General features: G+C 43.8%; 1 protein-coding gene across 5 annotated transcripts in view; it reads right to left on the bottom strand.

Moving 5' to 3' along the window:
• The window catches only part of RERE (arginine-glutamic acid dipeptide repeats), a 426,890-nt gene that overhangs the window by 333,502 nt on the left and 72,543 nt on the right, over nucleotides 1-20,845 (bottom strand). The gene's annotated exons all lie outside the window — the stretch shown is intronic.

The following is a 20,845-nucleotide window of genomic DNA, read 5'->3' as shown; positions in this document are numbered from 1 at the left end:
TTCTTCCCTCTAGCCAGAACACAGGAGTAACCCCAGAAATTAACCAAGGGAATTTTAAAAAAGAAAAATATAAACTTGGAAACAAAACATATGTTTAAGTGCTAAGCATTTTTTTTTTTTTTTTTTGAATCTCTTTTAGGATACTCTCTGACAAGGTCTTTAAAGGGTTCACCGTTGATTAAACTGTTTTTGTGGCCTAATGAGTTCGAGCCCTATTAATTCAGACTGTGCTGTGTACATTGATTTTTGTCATAGCAAGGATCCACAGAAGTAACAGTTCTTCCAATTAACTAACTGCTCGCAGTTAAGTAGGAAAAACCGTCTGCTGTGAAATACATAGTATCCAAGCACTCTTTAGTGCCAACAAAGGCTAACGAATGGGCTGTATTTTTTAAGTTCAAGCAGAAGGAAATGATCCCTACTGTACAGAAGGACAGTTTGGCTCTTTCAGTATTTCAGATAAGAAACTGTAATGCTAAGAAAAGATCAAAATTAGAGGCAACCTACTTTCCGGTTCTAAATTACCATCATTAGATTTTGCACAAATCATCAGGTAGGGACAGAATACACCAAAACAGAAATCACAAGCTGAAACAGCCTTGAAGGCAATTCTTTCCCTTAAATTTAGAAGCCTTTATCTTAAACAAATCTGTACAGTTCCTGTATATTGTAACCTTTTGACAATGTGCAAATCAAAGATTTTATTCCATAACCCTTGGCAATTTTCCACATTTAAGATGTGGTGAAGAAAACCAACTTTTTTTTTTAAGATTTTATTTTTGGGGTGCCTGGGTGGCTCAGTCGGTTGGGCATCCAACATTTGCTTTCAGTTCAGGTCAGGATCCCAGGGTCGTGGGATCAAGACCCATTTGTGGGCTCAGCAGTGAGTGGGAGCCTGCTTAAGATTTTCTCCCTCTCCCTCCCTCTGCCCCTCTCCCCTGGCTCGTGCTCTCGTTCTCTAAAATTTTAAAAACTTATTTTAAGTGATCTCTATACCCAATCACCAAGGTGCAGCTTGAACTCACAACCCTGAGGATCAATGACCGCACGCTCTACCAACTGAGCGAGCTAGAAACACCAAAAAAACCCAACTTTAAAGTTCTATATGATCAGACCCAACATTAAAGTTACTGTTAAAAATGACATCATTTGGGGGCTGGGGGATGGGCTAAATGGGTAAGGGGCATTAAGGAATCTACTCTGAACTCACTGTTGCACTATATGCTAACTAACTTGGATGTAAATTTTAAAAATAAATTTTTAAAAAGGTGAACAAAAATAAAAAATGACATCACTTATATCTTCTATCATATTAAGAATCACATTTATTTTATTTTTGATAGCAACGAAAGCAACTCTGAATATCTGCATGAAATAAAGAGGTCAGTAAGTAACCACTTCTCTATATCTCCTTCTTTGAGTTATTAGCTCAGGGGTCGGTAAAATATGGGCCAAGGGTCAAATACAGCCCACTGTTTTTGCATGGCTCGAAGGTAAAAGAATGGTCTCTACCGTGTTTGTAAATGGGTGGGGGGGGGGGGGGGGAACAGATCAAAAGAAGAAGAATATTTCGTAACACATGTAAATTATATGAAATTCTGATTTCAGCGCCCATAAATTTTACTGGCAACAGTCACACCCCTTCATTCACATATTACTGCCTTTGCGTTTGTGCTGCAGAGGCAGGGTTGAGGAGTCAAGAGACTAGTGCCCACAAAGCCCAAAATATATACTATTTGACCTCTTAAGAAAGAGCTTGCCTATCCCTGTTCTAGCTATTGTCAAATACTTACATAACATGTCATTAGGGAACAATGGACGGCAACATGACAGCAAGGGGTAGGATCACTGAAAGGAAATACGCTCTGACTGGCAAATCTGGAGCTAGGACGCGAATTCCTGCCAGCACTGATAGACAACATCTCCATTTCATGAAACATCCCGTATCTGAAGTTGCTAATAACCACACCATGTGATTCTCTTAATACCCAAAAGCGTGTATCGCCCTGCTAAACAAGGAACCTCAGAGCTCCCTCACTCTCTCTCCACCATGCGAGGATACAACAAGCGAGAAGTGGACGGTCTGAACCCTGGGAGAGGGTCTCACCACATCCTGACCATATTTGCACCATGATCTCAGACGTCTGGTCTCCAGAACTGTGGGGAATAAATTTTTGTTATTTACACACCACCTAGTCCATGATACTTTGTTATAGCAACCTGCAGTGGGTAAGACAAAGAGTGACCTGTCCTGGGATGCCGGAGCTTCGGTGGGGTAAGGAGGGTACCCCACGGGGAAGAGCTGGCTAGCACAGGGTGTCACAACCCAAGTGGGGTAAGGAGAGTGTCCTGCTGGAGGGCAGTCTGGCATGGGGTGTTGGAGCCTAAGTGGTGACGGGGGCCTCTGCATGGAGGGACAGCTTGGCACACGGCACGAGAGCCCAGGCGAGAGAATGGCATCAGTGCAAGAGGGAAGGCGGTCCAGCGGAAAGCGTAGCGACCTGCGGCCACAAGGAGCAGCCAGAGGAAAGGGGCCAGTGCACCCCAGAGCAGGTTATCAGGACAAACAAGTAGGTAACAAGAAAAGCAGGCACCGCCCTTGGACTCGGGAACCAGTGCTTAGGTCAGCATAGCACACAGTGCCCAGCATGACCAGCCTGCCCAGACCATGAGGCTGGCCTCAGAGCTGCCCCCAGGGAGCAACACAACGAATACATGAAGGTGTCAGAGCTGATCGAGGACACGGTGCTCTGCGGGTCATTTCCATCCTTCCCTGCTGCCCCACCACCGGGCTCTTGCCTGCCCCTCTCTCGCTTCTGTTTCTTTCCTTACTTCTCCCATCTCAGGACTTCAACAGAAGCGGCTTGGCTTTGGGTTGATCAGAGGCAGATCAGAGGGAGCCTCCTGCAAGGGTTAATGATTACAGCAGCCCAAGGGCATTCGAAGCAAAGGACACGCAGACTGCTCTAAAGACCCTGGTGCTGTCCCTGGCCCTGTCTGTGTCTGCTATCTTACTGACTCAGACTTGCATAAACGCAGAGACACCGGCTCCCAGGACCGACAACTCAGCCCCACTCCAATACGGAGAGGTTTCAGTGCAAACTCCTGGCACTTACTCTCTAAAGTTGGTGTAGAACTAGTTGAAGACGACGCTGCACTTAAAATGTAAACTCCAAGCAACTGCAGATGGAAAGACAAAATCCTATGTAATAGGCAGATCAGCAAAGATATCAAAGATATCCTTCCAGGTCGGACAGGAGGGACACAGATAAGAAAGCCTCAGAATCAAGGATGAGGAGGACACAGACAGGAACAGACAAGGATGTTTTCATCAGGCACACACCTTTTATTGGCGATAAAGGTCTCGCCAATTCCACAGCATGAAGACATTGGATTTAATGCCAGAAGGACACTCTAGAATAGAGCTGTAGTAAAGCTTTTGGCAATGATGGAAACAGTCTTTACCTGTGCTGGTGAACATGGCAGAACTAGCTACATGTGGCTACAGACCACTGGGGATGTGGCTAGTGCAGCTAAAGAACTGCATTTTTCATTTTGCCTAATTGTTATTAATTAAAATCTTTAAATAGGCACTTGTGGCTAGTGGCTCCCATGCTGAACAGCGCAGCTCTACGGAATTTGTGGTCAGTGCATAACTGACTGCTGGTATACTATGTGAATTATTCTGGTGGTTTTCTTTTTCTTTTAAGTTTATTTTATTTTGAGAGACAGCACAAGCAGGGGAGGGGCAGAGAGATCTCAAGCAGGCTCCCTGCTGTGAGGAAGGAGCCTGATGCAGGCCTCAAACTCAAGAACCCTGAAATCAGGACCTGAGCCAAGATCAAGTCAGAAGCTTAACCGATAAGCCACCCAGGCGCCCCAATTCTGGTAGTTTTCAATCGTATCAAATAACCAAAAAGAATTATTTTTTGTATAAATAAAATTCTGAGTTAAAGAACCCTTCTTAATTCATGGAAGTCAAACTGCAGAGCTTTGGACTCGTGTTTAGGCAAGTTAAGTGAACTCAGCTGCTAACCGTGGTCCAGATGGTGGTGTTCAGAGTGGGCAAAGCACTCCCAGATAGGCATTACCAGAGCACAATGGCCAGGTGGTATCCCGACCTCTGCTCCTGGTATCGCAAAGGGGTGTGTAAATGGGTAAAATGCCACGTAGACTTTCCAGTACAAAAGCCTATCGGACACGTGCCAGAAGTAGCAGTTTTCTTCAGACCAGCACCCACGTGGTTTCTTACGCATGGGAAGTAACACAGGGAGGGTAACAAAGATGGGGAAAGAGGAAAATAGATGGGAAATGAGGATACAGAATGGGGTCCACAGGAGAGGGAAATTATCTTCTGACTGAGGTAGGAAACCAGCTATTTTTAAGACCCCTTGGTGATGATTTATTAATGTGTAAACATGTTCACCTTTGAACCCTAGAAGTCTTCTGGGACCCATAAGCCTACAGGAAGATGGGGCTGTGAGGTCAACTGAGCCCACAGGCTGGCAGCAGGGTGGGGGCGGGGGGGAGGGGTCGCGTCATGGAGAGGCGGGGAGAAAGTAAGGTTAGAGCTTAGAACGGCCAAGAAAATAAAGGGGAAGGGGAAGGGGAAGGAGCCATCTCAGGGTTTTCTTGACGTAGAGAGACCGGGAAGGTTGACGCCTATGCCCCACTGTCGTACCTAAGTGTCCTGCAGCTGCAGTGGGGGTCCCTGTGAGGCCAGGGCTGGGTCTCCATCTCTGTGTGAGGGAGCAGGCCCTGCCTGCAGCCCTGTCTGCTCTCAGCAGTGGGTGCAGGGGACGAGGAGGAGCACCTGGGGGCCAGGAAACTTTGCTTTATGGCTGCTCCCCACTCTGTAACAGAAACCCTGAGTGCCCCCAGGATTATTGCAAAGATAACCCCAAAATCCTCATATCTGTCAGCCTGTGGATGCAAATACAGTTACATTTGCATCAGTAAGTCAGATTTCCTGCCCTTGTTCCCACTTGCCCATTCTAGGCTCTAAGGTCCAACAAATTTCTCTCAAGTATTTTTTTAAATTTTTTTTAATGTTTATTTATTATTGAGAGAGAGAGACAGAGCGTGAGCAGGGGACGGGGAGAGAGAGACACAGAATCCAAAGCGGGCTCCAGGCTCCGAGCTGTCAGCACAGAGCCCGACGCGGGGCTTGAACTCAAGAACCGTGAGATCATGACCTGAGCCAAAGTCAGACACAACCGACTGAGCCACCCAGGCGCCCCTTCTCTCAAGTATTTTGGACAGTTCTCAGGAGGTGCATCCTGTGTGCTCAGAAACCCACCTGTCAGCTATAATCAGCATCAAGTGCTCTTGCCCTGTCCTCCCTGCCACTGACCCCTGTTCAGAGTCCTACAGCGAGGGCACCTCGTTTCTGCCTCACCACAAGTGCCACTGGTGAAAATGCACTGTCTGCCTCAGGAATGCTCTCCCCTGGTTCCATGCTGTGATGGAAGGTGCTAGGCTCTAGGCAGCAATTTCTCGAATTTTGTGAAATGCTGTACTGCCTCCATCCTGGAACCCTGTTTCACCCAAATGACCAGACCTCAGCAACCAGTTGCTGCCACATAAGGTCATTAAGAAAAAGAAAAAAAACTTTTCATTTTTAGTAATAATAATAATAATAATAATAATAACAAGCTCCCCTTCGCTCTCCCACCCCCCCTCGTTCAGCAGCACCTCACTCCAGGTATTTTGAGGCCATCGGAAATGCTCATGCTGTCTGTGATTTATTCTGCCTTGTCACTCGCTGGCTTCCCCTGCCTGGAGAATTGATGTTCAGTCACATCCCTGGTGTCCAGACTCTGCAAATGCTCTGGCCAGCCCTGCAGCAGGTCTGGGTTCTCTCAGAAGTGTCTCGTACAAATACACCCTGAAAAATACAAAGTGCTGTACCGACTCAGAGCTCGGGAGAGTTCTAATATAAAAACTGAAAAGCCTGCAAGCCTGTAAGCTACATCTCTTCTCCCCTGAATCAAACAACAGCAGTGCGGGAAGCATCCCTAGAGATGACCCGAAGTCACTACACTTGTGAGGACAGCCTGCCCCATCGCCTGGTCATGGCCAGAACTCCCTGCGTGGGCCAGGCAGGGAGCACGAAATTCTGGAAACCGGGTCGCGTCAGCCTTTGCGTGTTCTTAGCCTCACCCGGCGGTTTCAGATGCACACCCGAGCGTTTACAGGTGACTTCACCCCTGCAGCCCCCAGCAGCAGGCTTGCAGCTCCCAGAGTCCCAGAGGAAGTCTGAACTGGTCCTGCAGCCCATGTCTAGAGGTGAATGGATTAGGCCAGCCGGTGAGACTTGGCGGTTACCACATCCCACAGAGCATTTGGTGGATCTCCCGATGCCCCCCAGGCCTCGGCAAGGTCAGAACTGGCCCTGGGTGTCGGTGCCTGGGTGCCAGCGTCAGGGACCGAGAGCCATTCTAAACACGCAACATGACCGACCCTTAGAGTTTGGCCCTCTCTACTTGGTACCTCCTCACCCACAGCCCTGACCGACATCCCTGAAGAAACACCCCGAAAGATATGCCCTGAAAAAAGGTATCTTGCTCCATTCCATTTCTTGCTTCCTCACCAGGCACAGCCAGCTTCCTTGCCCCCAGCAAGCCACAAAGCCAGTGCCAAGGGCAGGCTCCAGGGCAGCTGGGGGAGGGAGTCCATCAGCAGGGATGGAGCTCCGGGTCCAGAGCACAGAACAGCAGGTGGTGGACACGACCCTCTGTCCCTTGAGGCATTCGAAGCAGTTAGGAGAGGAGCTGGGAAGCCTCATGGTAAGGAGCTGCCAGAGGTGGTGGGAATCTCCAGAGACTGCCCAGTGCCTCCTTGGGTCACCAGCAGCCTTGGTGACACAGGCAGCACTGATTCCTAATGGAGATGGAGAGGCAGCCCAGCCTCAGCATCCAGGGAGAGAAAGGAAGGCTCTGAACTGAAGGGGAGATGTTGGCACTTTCCTGAGCCAACGTGGGCCCCTCCCTGTGGCCTGTGGCCCAGCTCCCAGGCACCTTCAGCTCCCGGAACTGTCCTCTAAGGCCCAAAATTGTGTTTGGCACATAGCGCATGCTCAGCAAACATGTGCCAAATGAATGGATGAATCTGAAAGTGAGGCCTGCTTACCTGCAGCCGCTGGTTTCACGGCAAAACAGGTTGCGGCTTCTACACCCTGTGTGTCCTGGGACGACGCCCTGTCCCGCTCGCCGTCTCAGCCGGGGACTCATGGGACTGCCACAGTGCCCTCTTCGCCAGTCTCACTCGGCATGGGCAGAATCAGGGCTCGGGAGGCCCCCAGGATTCTCTCTTTTACTAGCCTGGGCAGAATCCTGCCCTCACTCCTGTCAGACTGGTTTGGAAGGCTCCATTTCACGGGCCTGCGTTCCTAAAAACAGTGTCATAAACACCTCACAATGTCACCTCTCTCACAGTCCAACCTCACTGTCCTGGGGCAGCACCCTCCTAGACCACGTCTCCTCCGAGGGTCTGGAGGAAAAGCCTCAAGACTTTTTTTGTTCCCCCAAAATACTGGGGCAAGTATGAGTGGACACCTCCTGTGAAGAGTTCATACATTCTCTCCACACCCACTTCTCGCGGACCTTCCCCGGGTCGCCCTAGGAGCTGCGGGACAGCAGAGAGCACGACAAAGTCCCTGCCCTCGTGCAGCTGACATTCTAGTGCCGTAAGAGGGACAAATATGTAACACCTCGGGGGGGCCAGGCGCCAAGAGGAAAAAGAGATCAGAGGAGGAAAGGGCCTAGACAGATGAACTGAAAACAAAACGACCCTGAAGCAAGAGTGTCTGATCCGTGTGAGGGAACAGTGGGACGTCCAGTGAGGCTTAAGAGAGGGAGAGAGGGTAGATCGGAGAGGTGGCAGAGAGCCAGAACACAGATGTCACGCTGAAGATTCTAGATTCCACGTGACATGGGAAGCCACATAAAACAAGGCTTTTAGACAGACAATTCAAGACATTTTATAGTCAGGCTTGAGAAAATTTTTCTCTAGAGCAAAAGGAGATACTGTCATCAAGGAGAACATAAACAAGAACAAAATTGACAAAATGGGGAAAACAAAACAATGGGTCTGGGTAAACTAGGATAAACTGGGGGAAAATAGTAACTAAAACTGGCTGCAAAGGATGGAGATGGGGTATTCTTCACAGGGAGGATTTCAAAAGTGTGAGAAGTAAACTGAGTGGTATATACTGTTAGAGTACATAAATTGAATGGATTAAACTTAAATGGAATTTAAATCTTAGGTTAAGGAAAATTCCTCTTACGTATTTTAAAATACCAAGACGCTTTGGCACTTTACATTTATTTTTTAATTTTTTTTTTTCAACGTTTTTTATTTATTTTTGGGACAGAGAGAGACAGAGCATGAACGGGGGAGGGGCAGAGAGAGAGGGAGACACAGAATCGGAAACAGGCTCCAGGCTCCGAGCCATCAGCCCAGAGCCTGATGCGGGGCTCGAACTCACGGACTGCGAGATCGTGACCTGGCTGAAGTCGGATGCTTAACCGACTGCGCCACCCAGGCGCCCCTGGCACTTTACATTTTAAAAAAAAGTTTAAAAAAAAAAACAACTGAGTAATACTGTATGTACCAAAGTAATGTTCTGTCATTTGCTAGGGGAAAAAAACAAGTGAGAATTAAGCCAATGTCTCTTAAATCCTTTGTAAAATCAGTGATTTAATTGCTTTCTCTACATATTATAGCTGCTTAAAAACTTTTACTTCCTAGGGTGTCTGGCTGGCTCAGTTGGTAGAGCTCATGCCTTTCTTTTTATTCTTTTTCTTTTTTTTTTTTTTAGAGAGCGTGAGAGCACAAGAGTAGGGGAGAGGGGCTGAAGGAAGGAGTGAGGGAGAGAGGAAGAGAGAGGGAGAAGGAGGAAAAGAGGAGGGAGGGGGAGGGGGGAGAGAGGGAGAGAGAATCTTAAGCAGGCTCCACACTTAACGCAGAGCCCCGACATGGGACTCAATCCCACAACCCTGGGATCGTGACCTGAACCAAGATCAAGAGTCAGACACTCAACTGACTGAGCTACCCAGGCACTCCAAGCCCATGACTCTTGATCTTGGGGTCGGGAGTTCAAGCCCACCATTGGGCCTCTACTTGGGACAGAGAGAGAAGGAGACAGAGAGAATCCCAAGCAGGCTCCACACTATCAGTGCAGAGCAGGATGCTGGGCTCGATCCCACAAACTGCAAGATCATGACCTCATCCAAAACCAAGAGTCGGATGCTTAACCAACTGAGCCACCCAGGTGCCCCTCTTATAAATTTTTACAACACGCAATTTCAGGTGAAAGCTCAGATGTGTGTTATTTTTTTAATGTTTACTTATTTTTGAGAGAGAGAGAGTGAGCAGGGCCTCCGTGCTAAGTTGGGAGTTGGGTGCTTAACCGACTGAGTCACCCAGGTGCCCCAGATGTGTGTTTTATTTTATACACGAGTAGATATTTTATTGTTTTCTGTGATTAGTGTGGAAAAAAGATATACACAGGTAGTACCAGAGGTGAAGCTAATACCCAATACCAACAATCAAAGCTAATACACAATCCTCATGACTGCTTCCCAACTGCACTTCAGTTTTAACATTACTAAAAAAACGTAAATTTTTTTACTAAAATTTTTTCTTCTTTCCAAACAACAAAAAGATCAAAATAACTATTTATTCCACCTTGAGGTGGAAAGTCATGGGGAGATAAATACCTAGACAAAACAAGAAGATACTCGGGTTGGTAGCCACAAACTAGTGTGAACACAAACCAGAAACAGAATCCCTATGTTTCTTAAACCTGTACTATTCGCACTTACATAAGGCCTTTCATCCAAGAACTTCAAAGCGCTCTAACAAACACATTTGTTTCAATCATAAAATTATCCAAGATAAAGAAAATGAAAACTTTTCAAAGAGTTCATTTTGTTTAAGGTCATTTTAACAGGCCCAAATTAAAACAAAAAGTTCGGAATCCCAAATGTCCAACTGTCACACTTAACCACTGGATATTCCAATTTCCACACTGTAATAACACCAGAAAATTCAGTCACAAAAACTGTTTCCTAAATCTGTAATAGTTTAAAATCTCCAACCTAAAACTGTAGGTGAATCCACTCATTTGGCCTTTATAATCCCCACTTTTTGCTTTTAAAGGAGAAAAAAATTTTAAAGGACCCAAAAGCTCCTTGGACTAGAAATACACAACAGTTCTTTCCAAACCGCATTCGATGACTTACATGTAAATGAGTCAAAAACATACAGATTAGATTTCCCTGAAAACATACATAAGTTGAAAAATTAGAGTGAAAAGATGATTGGCATAATATCTTTGGGTTTTGCTGAATGTAAACATTTGAAAAGTTTTGAAAAGTCAACACTGATACAGCTATTCACTAACCAAGCCTACAGCTTCAACTTTTCCACTTGGAAGAGCTGTATAAAAATGTGTCATGAGTCAAGCTCTTCCTGATTGTTTGAATTCTCCAACAAAGCATACATTTAACTTCCCACCTCAAAATATCTGAGAACACAAGATACACCATTTCTTATGCTTAATGTTCCACAAATGCCAAAGAAGCAAACTCAATTCAATTTAGTTGTATCAGTAAGACAATTCCAAGTTTTTTAAACCAGTGTTTAAAAGCAAGCATGGATATTCCCTAAGGGCAATAATTATTGTATATTATCTAAATAACCTTTCTAAGCCAAACCAGAGTTCTTCTTTCCAAAACTCACATTCTACCAAACTGATACTCCGTGTCATGGGGAAATAGTTCAGAACGCATGGATCGCTGCTCCAAAGCAAAACTTAAATACTAGAAACAGGAACACGCTGAGTTACACTGCCCTCTAGAGTCTCCTTCGGATATCATTTTCAGCCTGAAATACTTAAATTCTAATCATAAGGCTCTTCTAATTAAGCAAGCCTTCAGCATTCCAATATTGTAGACTGACCTTTTATAAAATGGACTGATAGTAGTCGTTACTAAGACCTATAATATTTCAATTACCCACCATTATTAAAGGTCAGTCAGGAGTACTTCCCAAAGGACGAGAAACCACCACAAACAGATTTTTATAATTTGCATTACTTTTAAGTTTTAAATAACTCATATTGCAGAAATCTCTGAAACAAAGATGATCTGCAGCATATATGAATAAACCCAGGCGGCCAGGAGTTCTCTCTAGCAAAACCCCAAGTTCGGACATTTGACCAAACATGCAAACTTTGGCCTCATATAGCTAACTGCTACCCAGGGCTACCTCCCAGCTTGCACCAGTCCTCTCAGCAACTGGCAGTCCCTGCCTTTCCACTAGCCAAGCTCCCAGAGCCCTAGAACGATCTTAGGGAGCTAATGAGAAGCCCTGACAACCAAGACTTGTGCTAGCTGCAAAGCACGAATACCAATACCCACTTTTCCTAAGCATACAATAACTCAAAGTAAATTAAAACCATCTCTCTAACCTCATATTTCCACAGGCACCTATAACACACCATAACTTGAGATTATTTTATTATTCTTTATCTTTAAGAACTTATTAAAAGACATGTTTTACCATTCACCACAGAGAGTATAGATTGCCTCAGCTATTACAGTGACCAGGTCTTTTTTTTCCTTGTTTTAATCCAGATTCACATGAGATCATAAAGTCTCAATCCTGCTCAAGTCTTGTTTAGAGAGGGGAAAAAAAAAATCTGTATCTCTTCAACACCAAAAACACAGGTCTCAAAAAAAGAAACCAAAACTAAGATGCAATGTTCCACAACAAAATATCTATTATTACTTTTGAAAGCAATGTAACAAAAGCGATCTTAGGGCTCCAATCCAGTAAATAAAAACAGCAGCATCTTTTGAAGCATACAAGTGAAAAGCATCTAGTATTTCTATAGACTCTAGAACAGCAGCTACCAAACTAGGGCCCATGAGACAAAGGCATGCAGCTTGATTTTCTAAAGTTTTGATGGAACACAGCCTCGTCTGTACATGTACATATTGCTGATGATTGACTGTTTGCATGCTACAAAGGCAGAGTTGAGTGGTGGCAACAGAGACCAAAATGGCCTGCAAGGCTAAAATATTCACTCTCTGACCCTGTACAGAAAAAGTCTGCCAATTCCTGTTCTAGAACAAAGATTCCCAGACTTCTCCAGAGATGTAGAAGCATGCCATATATGCAAGAACAGGAGAGATGCTGGTTTGAAGGGGAAAATAGGGCATTGCAGCTGCTATCCAGTCTGCACTAAAAATTAAGGAAATGACATGATGGGAATGTGTGGGAAGAAGGAACTGACAGATGCAGCTGATTCATCCCATGTAATGGTTTGTACACATCAGGTTTTCCAAGACTAAATGAACAGTTCTAAGGTTTTCTTTTGGGTACTTTTAAATATTTCTATAAGGAATAAATGGGGAAAACAAAAATTTCTACATATTTTACTCACAGTCATGCTACATGTAAGAGCTCACTTCTCAAGTGGGTTGATATTTATATCAAAGAGAACATTTCAAGTGAGCTTTGGGATAGCTATGACAATAAGTATCATTATAACTAGATCCTAGAATGAATTTCAAGTATATATCAAGGATGTAAATCAGTGAAGTATCAAAATAAAGATTTATCACAACCCGCAATGTGAAACATAATTAATCCCTATTAAAGTAACTATATGTAAATACCAAAAAACAGTATGAGGATTATCGGGCCAAGAGACTCAGATTCTAGGGGCACCTGGGTGGCTCAGTCGGTTAAGTGACCAGCTTCAGCTCAGGTCATGATCTCACGGTCTGTGAGTTCAAGCCCCCAGTCGGGCTCTGTGCCGACAGCTCGGAGCCTGGAGCCTGCTTCGGATCCTGTGTCTCCCTCTCTCTCTGCCCCTCCCCTGCTTGTTCTCTGTCTCTGTCTCTCTCAAAAATAATAAACATTCAAGGGGCGCCTGGGTGGCGCAGTCGGTTAAGCGTCCGACTTCAGCCAGGTCACGATCTCGCGGTCTGTGAGTTCGAGCCCCGCGTCAGGCTCTGGGCTGATGGCTCGGAGTCTGGAGCCTGTTTCCGATTCTGTGTCTCCCTCTCTCTCTGCCCCTCCCCCGTTCATGCTCTGTCTCTCTCTGTCCCAAAAATAAATAAAAACGTTGAAAAAAAAAATTAAAAAAAAAAATAATAATAATAAACATTCAAAAAAAAAATTTTTTTTTTTAAAAGACTCAGGTTCTAATCTAGGTTTGAACTTTGTATAATCATAGAAAAATCATTTGCCCTCTTTAAATTTCAGTGTTCTCATCCGTAAAATGAGGGAATTGGGCTAAATCAGTGGGTCTCAACCATTAGCACTCATCAGAATCAACCACAGGGATTCATTTAAACAAAGATTGCAGGGCACCAGACTTCCACTTTTAGCTCTGACTCATAAAGAGCCTGGAAGTCACCACTCCCATCTACAGAGCAAAAAAAAAAAAAAAAATGCTGGGGAGGGAAAAAACCTGAAATCAATCACTTTTCTTAGATCCATCAGAGAATTTTAGGTCAAGGGCAAACCACCAGCCCAAAATCTGGAGAGAAAAGAAAATAGTGAGAATCACAGCTGAGACTGACTGGTTTACCTGAAGCAAAACTGCAAGAGCCAATAATTGCTAGGAACATTTAAATAGTAATTTTGACAAGTTTCCAAAGACTTAAGGACTCATTTGAGAATTAAAAACTCCTGAAGGTCCAGACTTAGGGAGATGTGGATATAGGTTTTGCCTTCAGGAGCCCCACCAGGTTTCTCACCTGAAGATCAGAGAAAAATCGCCTACTGTTTGGGGCAGGCGGAGAGTAGCCATTTTGAAATAGCTCAGAGCATCCTCCATAAGGAAAGCCTGTCCTCTAAGGGAAACTGCTTTGCCAGAGCCTATCTGACCTAAGGAAAGTACAGTTAGTCAAGTCCAGCCCCCTCCTGCCTTTCTGTCTCACAGAAGAGGGGAGGGGAAGCTAACAACCTTGTGAAGATCATAGCCCAGGGACTAAAGCCCACTAAAAACCCAGGATTTAATGTAAGATTATAAAATGTTCCCCCTCCCCAAAGCCTTACTACCAAATGAACAGGGCTGCTGTATAAATAATAGTGGATTACAATGGGGAGCTGCAAGACTGATTCTATCTAAGAAGGAATTCTTAGGGAAACCCAAAGACAACACAGAAAGGGAAAAAAAGAAGACAACTCCAGGAAGGGAAGCACTTGGCACCTACACCAAACTTTAAACACAGCATGGCTGCTTCCTGCAAAGCCAAACGTACATTATTTCACCACACACTCACACAACCGCACACCTCAGTATTGACCCAGCTGACTTCAAAACAAGTTCACACAAAACCCGGTACATACATTTACTGCAGCTTTATTCATAAATCACCAATACCGGGAAGCAACCAAGATGTCCTTCAATCAGTAAACAGACAAGCATACTGTGGTTATTCAGCAATAAAAAGAAATGAGCTATCAACACACACACACACACACACACACACACACACACAACACAACACAAAACAAACAAAAACACATGGAGACACTTTAAGCACACATTGCTAAGTGAAAGAAGCCAACCTGAAAAGGATATATACCGTGTGATTCCAACAATAGGACATTCTGGAAAAGACAAAATTACACAGCGTAAAAAGAGAAGAGGGATAGATGAATAGATGAAGCGCAGGAAAGTTTCAGGGCAGGCGGTGAAACTATTCTGCATGATAATAAAATGATGGATACATGACATTAGCCATTGGTCAAAACCCACAGAACTGTACATCACTAAGAATGAATCTTAATGCAAAGTATGGACTTTAATAATAAAGTAGCAATACTGGTTCATTAATTTTAACAAATATACCCACTAATGCAAGATATTAATAGTCTGGGAAACTCTGTGTGTGTGTGTGTGTGTGTGTGTGTGTGTGTGTGTGTGTAGTATATAGGAACCCTCTGTGCTATCAGCTCAGTTTTTCTATTAATATAAAACAGTTTCAAAATATAAAGTCTGGTTTTTTTAAAGTAATCTCTACACCCAGTGTGGGGCTCAAACTCACAATCCCAAGATCAAGAGTTGCATGTTCCACTGACTGAGCCAGCCAGGCACTCCTAGTATCTGGGGGTTTTTTTATATTCATTTATTTTGAGAGAGAGAAAAAGAGAAAATGTGAGTAGGGGAGGAGCGAAGAGAGAGGGAGAGAATCTGAAACATACTCTGCACTGTCAGCACAGAGCCCCACACGGGGCTTGATCCCACCAACTGAGAGATCCTGACCTGAGTCAAAAGCGAGAGTCAGATGCTTAACCAACTGAGCCAGCCAGGCGCCCCTAACACTTGTTTTTGTAATTGTTGGGCATCTCTAAGTCTTTTTTTTTAATGTCTATATATTTTTGAGAGACAGCACATGCATATGCAGCACGTGCACACGCGAGCGGAGGAGAGAAGAGAGGAGGTGGGAGAGAGGATCTGAAGCAGACTCCACGCTGACAGCAGTGAGCCCGATGCGGGGCTCGAACTCAAAAACTGAGAGATCATCACTTGAGCCAAAGTTGGTTGCCCAACCTATTGAGCTACCCAGGTACCCCATCTCTAAGTCTTTATACACCGTGTCAAATACTGTATTTTTTTTTTTTGAGGTTCCCACGTGATGCTGATGTTCTAGGGCCACACTTTGGACAGTTTTATTAGTGGTTTGTTTTTTTTTTTTAACATTTATTTAAGTAATCTCTACACCTAACATGGAACGCGAACTCACAATCCCATGATCAAGAGTTGCACGCTCTTCCGATTGAGCCAGGCAGGCATAGGGCCACGCTTTGAAAACACTACGCGAGGGCTCCTTCCAGTTGTAAATTTTATTATTCCGTTCAGTAATGTTTCCATGGGAACAATGGCAGCTAGTCTCTAAACGGCACCCACCGATCTCTGTCTCCTGGTATTCAAAACCTCCTGTGGTACCATCCCACAACTGAACAAGACTGACCAGAGTAATCAATACAACAGTGGAGGAAGAACAACAACGTCTTTCAAGGCTACGTCATAAAAGACATTGCAGGGGCGTCTGGGTGGCTCAGTCAGTGAAGCCTCCAACTTCAGCTCAGGTCATGATCTCATGGTTCGTGAGTTAGAGCCCTGCATCGGGCTCTCTGTGTCAGCAAAGAGCCTGGAGCCTGCTTCGGATTCTGTGTCTCTCTCTCTGCCCCTCCCCCACTCATTCTCTCTCTCTCTCTCTCTCATTCTCAAAAAATAAACATTAAAAAATTTTTTAAATGGAAGGAAGGAGGAAGGCAGGCAGGCAGGCAGGCAGGCAGGCGCACGCGGCGGCCTCTTCATTCATGGACCCCTTCCTCTGGAAAGCCAGCTACGGTATCGTGAGGATCCTTCAGCAGCCCTGTGAAGAAGTTCCAAAGTGGCAAGGAACTAAGACTTCTGCCAAAAGTCAGCCTAAACTTGCCAGCCATGTGAATGAGCTATCTTGAAACCAGGTCCTCCAGCCCCTGCCAAGACTTCAGACGACTGCACGCCATAGCCAGAACCACCCAGGTAAGCTACTTCCAAATTCCTCACTCCAGAGAAGTATGTGGGATCATAAATGCTGAGCACTGTTTTAAGCCACTGCGTTGGGGTAATCTGATATGCAACAACCGATAACTAATACCGGAGCTGGAGCCAGAACATGTAGGTGACAGGACCGTTCCTGTCGATTCTTGCCTTTATTTTGCTATATAGTCGGAGAAGTCCTGAAAATGGCTTCATATTCATCACGAAGAGTTTAAAATAACTCTTCCACTTTTCGAAAAGCATGACAATTAATCATACAAATTCTTCACAACATAAAGGATACGGGACAGAAGAAAGGAAGACGACGACAAACAAGGCTTTTGTCATCTCCCCTGAGCCATCACTGGTTGTCCTAGTAGACAAACAGGGGAGAGTCGCTCTTTGCCTCAAATCTTTTAATCGTTTCCCAAAGTTTACGGAAGTGAATACATACGCTGTTCAAGGTCAGCCCTATTCCTACCTTCTAGTCTCACGAGGCAGCATGACGGGTACACAGGCACACACAAACATGGACTTAATACTTCGTGATTGATCTTGGGCAAGTGACTTCATTCACCTCCCTGCCTCGGTCTCCTCGTTAGTAAAATGACAATTACAGCACAGATATCCTGGCTACTCTAGGAATTTAAGACACAAAAAGCACTAAGAGCAGCACCTTAGCTAAGTGGTCAGTAAACGTGAGCTAGCAGCAGCCATTTCCCCTCTCATAACCTGGATTGGTTCAAGTCGTTATGAACTCCTCCTTTCTTCTGTAGAAGGACTCCTCACATCCGGAATGGCCTTCCTTAACTGATCTCACTCTCACCCCTCTCAACTTTTCAAAGATCCCTTCTCTTTAGTATTCTCTGATTTCCCCCTTACTTACTACATCCCCATAGAAACACCCATATAAGATACTTAAAATTATTTTTTTTAAGTTTATTTATTTATAAGGAACCTCTACACCCACTGTGGGGCTCAACCTCACAACCCCAGGATCAAGAGTCGTATGCTCTCCTGACTGAGCCAGCCAGGTGCCCCAAAACACTTCAATTACTTATTCTTTGCCACTCCTACAAAACTGTATGCATCTTGACAACATCTAATATTTACTAATTGTCAAGCACAATGTGCCAGCCACTGTGCTTAAATTAGGAACTTCCCCCAGATGATCTAAGATAAAACTATTAATAACTATATAAGAATTATCTTTGTTTTGGGGGCACCTGGGTGGCTTAGTCGGTTGAGCGTCCGACTTCAGCTCAGGTCATGATCTCACGGTCCGTGAGTTGGAGCGTTGGGCTCTGTGCTGTCATCTCAGAGCCTGGAGCTTGCTTTGGATTCTGTGTCTCCCTCTCTCTCTGCCCCTCCCACACTCACACTCTATCAAAAAAAAAAAAAAAAAAAAATGAATAAACGTTAAAAATTTTTTCAAAAAAACAATTATCTTTGTTTTATTGACAGTAAAATTTATACCACATGTAAAAAGGAGAGCAAGAATTCAAACCTTAGCTATCTGGTTCCAATTTTGTTACTAACTAAAATCTAATAACGACTATGAGTTTGACATCTTGACATCTGAAAATTTCAGGGAGGTATATAAAATTTCTAGCAGTTAATACAAGCAGGCAACAATATTTAAAATTCGTAATATATATAACATATGTATGTGTTATATATATTATATATTATTTATAAAATACTATATACATACAATGTATTATATACAGATATATTATTGTAGGAGGCTGCAAGACACCCACTTTTTATGAGCTTCTTATTTAAGCTTTCTGGAGATATTCTATGTATATACAGCATATATGCATAAATACTTTTTGTTATGCAAATAAATGGCAGTATACTTCACATATCCTTCTGCAGCTTTTTTTATATACTTCATTTATCTTGGACATTATTTCAGATCAATACACACACAACACTGCATTCAAATACACAATACACAGCATTGTGTGTGCTGACCTGAATACACATACAGTTCTATTGCATGGGTATACCATTTTCATGTAACTACTCTCCTACGCTATTTGTAGCCTTTTGCTAGAATACAGAATGCTGCAATGATAATCCTTAAACACAAATAAAGGAATGTATAGAGGATAGATACATGATTATATAATAGAGTTGACCCTTGAACAGCACGGGTTTAAACTCTGCAGGTCCACTTATACATGGACTTTTCCTCCTTTTTTGTGGACTTTTTTCAATAAATACAGCACAGTACTGTTAATATATCTTCTTTTTCTTGTGACTACAGTTACGGTGGTGAGCACTGAGTAATGTTAACAATTGAATCACTATGTTGCAGACCTGAAACTAATATAACATCGTATGTCGGCTATACTTCAATATTTTTAAAAAGAGAATACGGTATATAATACATGTAACATATGAAATATGTATGTAACATACAAAAATCAATCGACTAAGTTACTAGTAAGTCTTCTAGTCAACAGGGGGCTGTAAGTAGTTAAGTTCTGGGGGAGTCAAAAGTTATATGCAGGCGTACCTAGGTGGCTCAGTAGGGTAAGTATCCGACTTTGGCTCAGGTCATGATCTCACAGTTCATGAGTTCAAGCCCCACAGGGGCTCTGTGTTGACAGCTCAGAGCCCGGAGCCTGCTTTGGATTCTATCTCTCTGGCTCTCTGCCCCTCACACACTTGCACTCTGTCTCTCTCAAAATGAACATTTTTTAAATTTATATATTAAAAAAAGTTATATGTAGATTTGACTGCACAAGAGGTCAGTACCTCTAACTTCCCCCATTGTTCCAGTATCAACTGTACAGTAAAATACAGTAAATGCATATCACAGAGCAAATAGAGTAAAATGTAACTGTAGAATCTAAGTGGTAGGTGTGGCATATTCAGCATATAATTCTTTCAATTCTTGTATATTTAAACTACCAAATTTATACTTGTTCTTAAAGTGTGTATCATACCAATATGAAATATTTTATCAACCTTCAAAACAACCCCCAAATTCCAAATATATAATAATCTGGAAATGGCTCTTGCCCTTGATTTATAACCCAAATACGCAAAAGAGGCAATTATAAGAAGAATCGGACTTCAACTGCCTTCTCATTTGACACAAGCTATAGTCAAGCAAAGTAAAATTGCCCCAAGGGTCTTTTTACCTTCAGTCTCTCAATATTCTTTTACATAAACACTTGGTCTTTACCAAAAACAAAGAGTTCCCTATAGGTGTTTGTTACAAGTAAGAGAAGCAAGGGGAAAACAAAAACAAAAACCTTCAGAGGGTCACAGCTTGACATCTTCCTTCTCAGCTTCCTTCTTGTATAATTCCCAGAAGTCCTAGCCAATAAAGAATGGTTTAACTCTTCTTTGTGAAAACAAAAAAGATTCTTCTTCTAATCTTTTTGTAGAGAATATATTCATACTCCCTCTAAAGATTCAGAAGAAAAACTCTCCAGAGAATTCAAGGATAACAGCCTTGTTCCAGCCAAGGGACATCCTCAACCAGGATGTTAAGGTACCTCAAAAGAACCCTTGTTGCTTTGTTCTTGTTTTTTGACTTAAGGGTCCTCAGTGAAAGCTTATCAGCATCACAACAGACTTATCAGGACAGTGCTTTGGTAGGGCTGAAGATTCATCAGTGTCAGGGAAGGACTCCTTAGACAATGGATACTTGAGCTCTGGTTAAGGAGGAGGAGGAGTTGGCTAGATAGAAAAAAAAAAAAAAAAAGGAAAAGAAAGAACATTCTAATAAGACAGGCAATCACTGAGTTTTAAGGCTGAATTGTTGCTTTTTTTCCTCCAAGGAACCAAAAGTTAATCACACTCTCATTTCTGAAATCTCCAGGAATGTGAGATCTTGGAAGAAGAGCCACAGTTTCGATGAATTCCCATTTCTTCAGTTGTCGAACTTTTCGAAAGAACTGCAAGTTGAGAACTCGTGTGAACTGTAAGCAGTTCTGAGCTGTATCAACATCCAGGAAGTGGACAAAATCATTCAGTGCTGGGAGAAAAACCCAACAAAGCAGCACTAGCTGCAGGACTTCGCTCCCCTTCTAGAACACTACAGCTTACAACACTCAAAGCTCAGTCGGTGGCAGCCGAAGGGGGCGCTGGCACCCAAGAGAAGTTCTCGGCAGCTCTAGAGTCTCATGACGCACGCTTCGGGACACAAGAGCGAAATAAACACGGGATCTGAGCGAGCGTTCAGAGGATACACACCTCTGCTATCACCCCAGCCCAATTCCAGGGGCCAGCCACGACTCCACCGCGAGACCACACTGTCCGGCA

This window comes from Panthera uncia, assembly GCF_023721935.1.
Source record: "Panthera uncia isolate 11264 chromosome C1 unlocalized genomic scaffold, Puncia_PCG_1.0 HiC_scaffold_4, whole genome shotgun sequence".
Classification (NCBI taxonomy): Eukaryota; Metazoa; Chordata; class Mammalia; order Carnivora; family Felidae; genus Panthera; species Panthera uncia.
The sequence above is the reverse complement of the archived record's forward strand: the minus strand, read 5'-3'. Positions and strand labels throughout refer to the sequence as shown.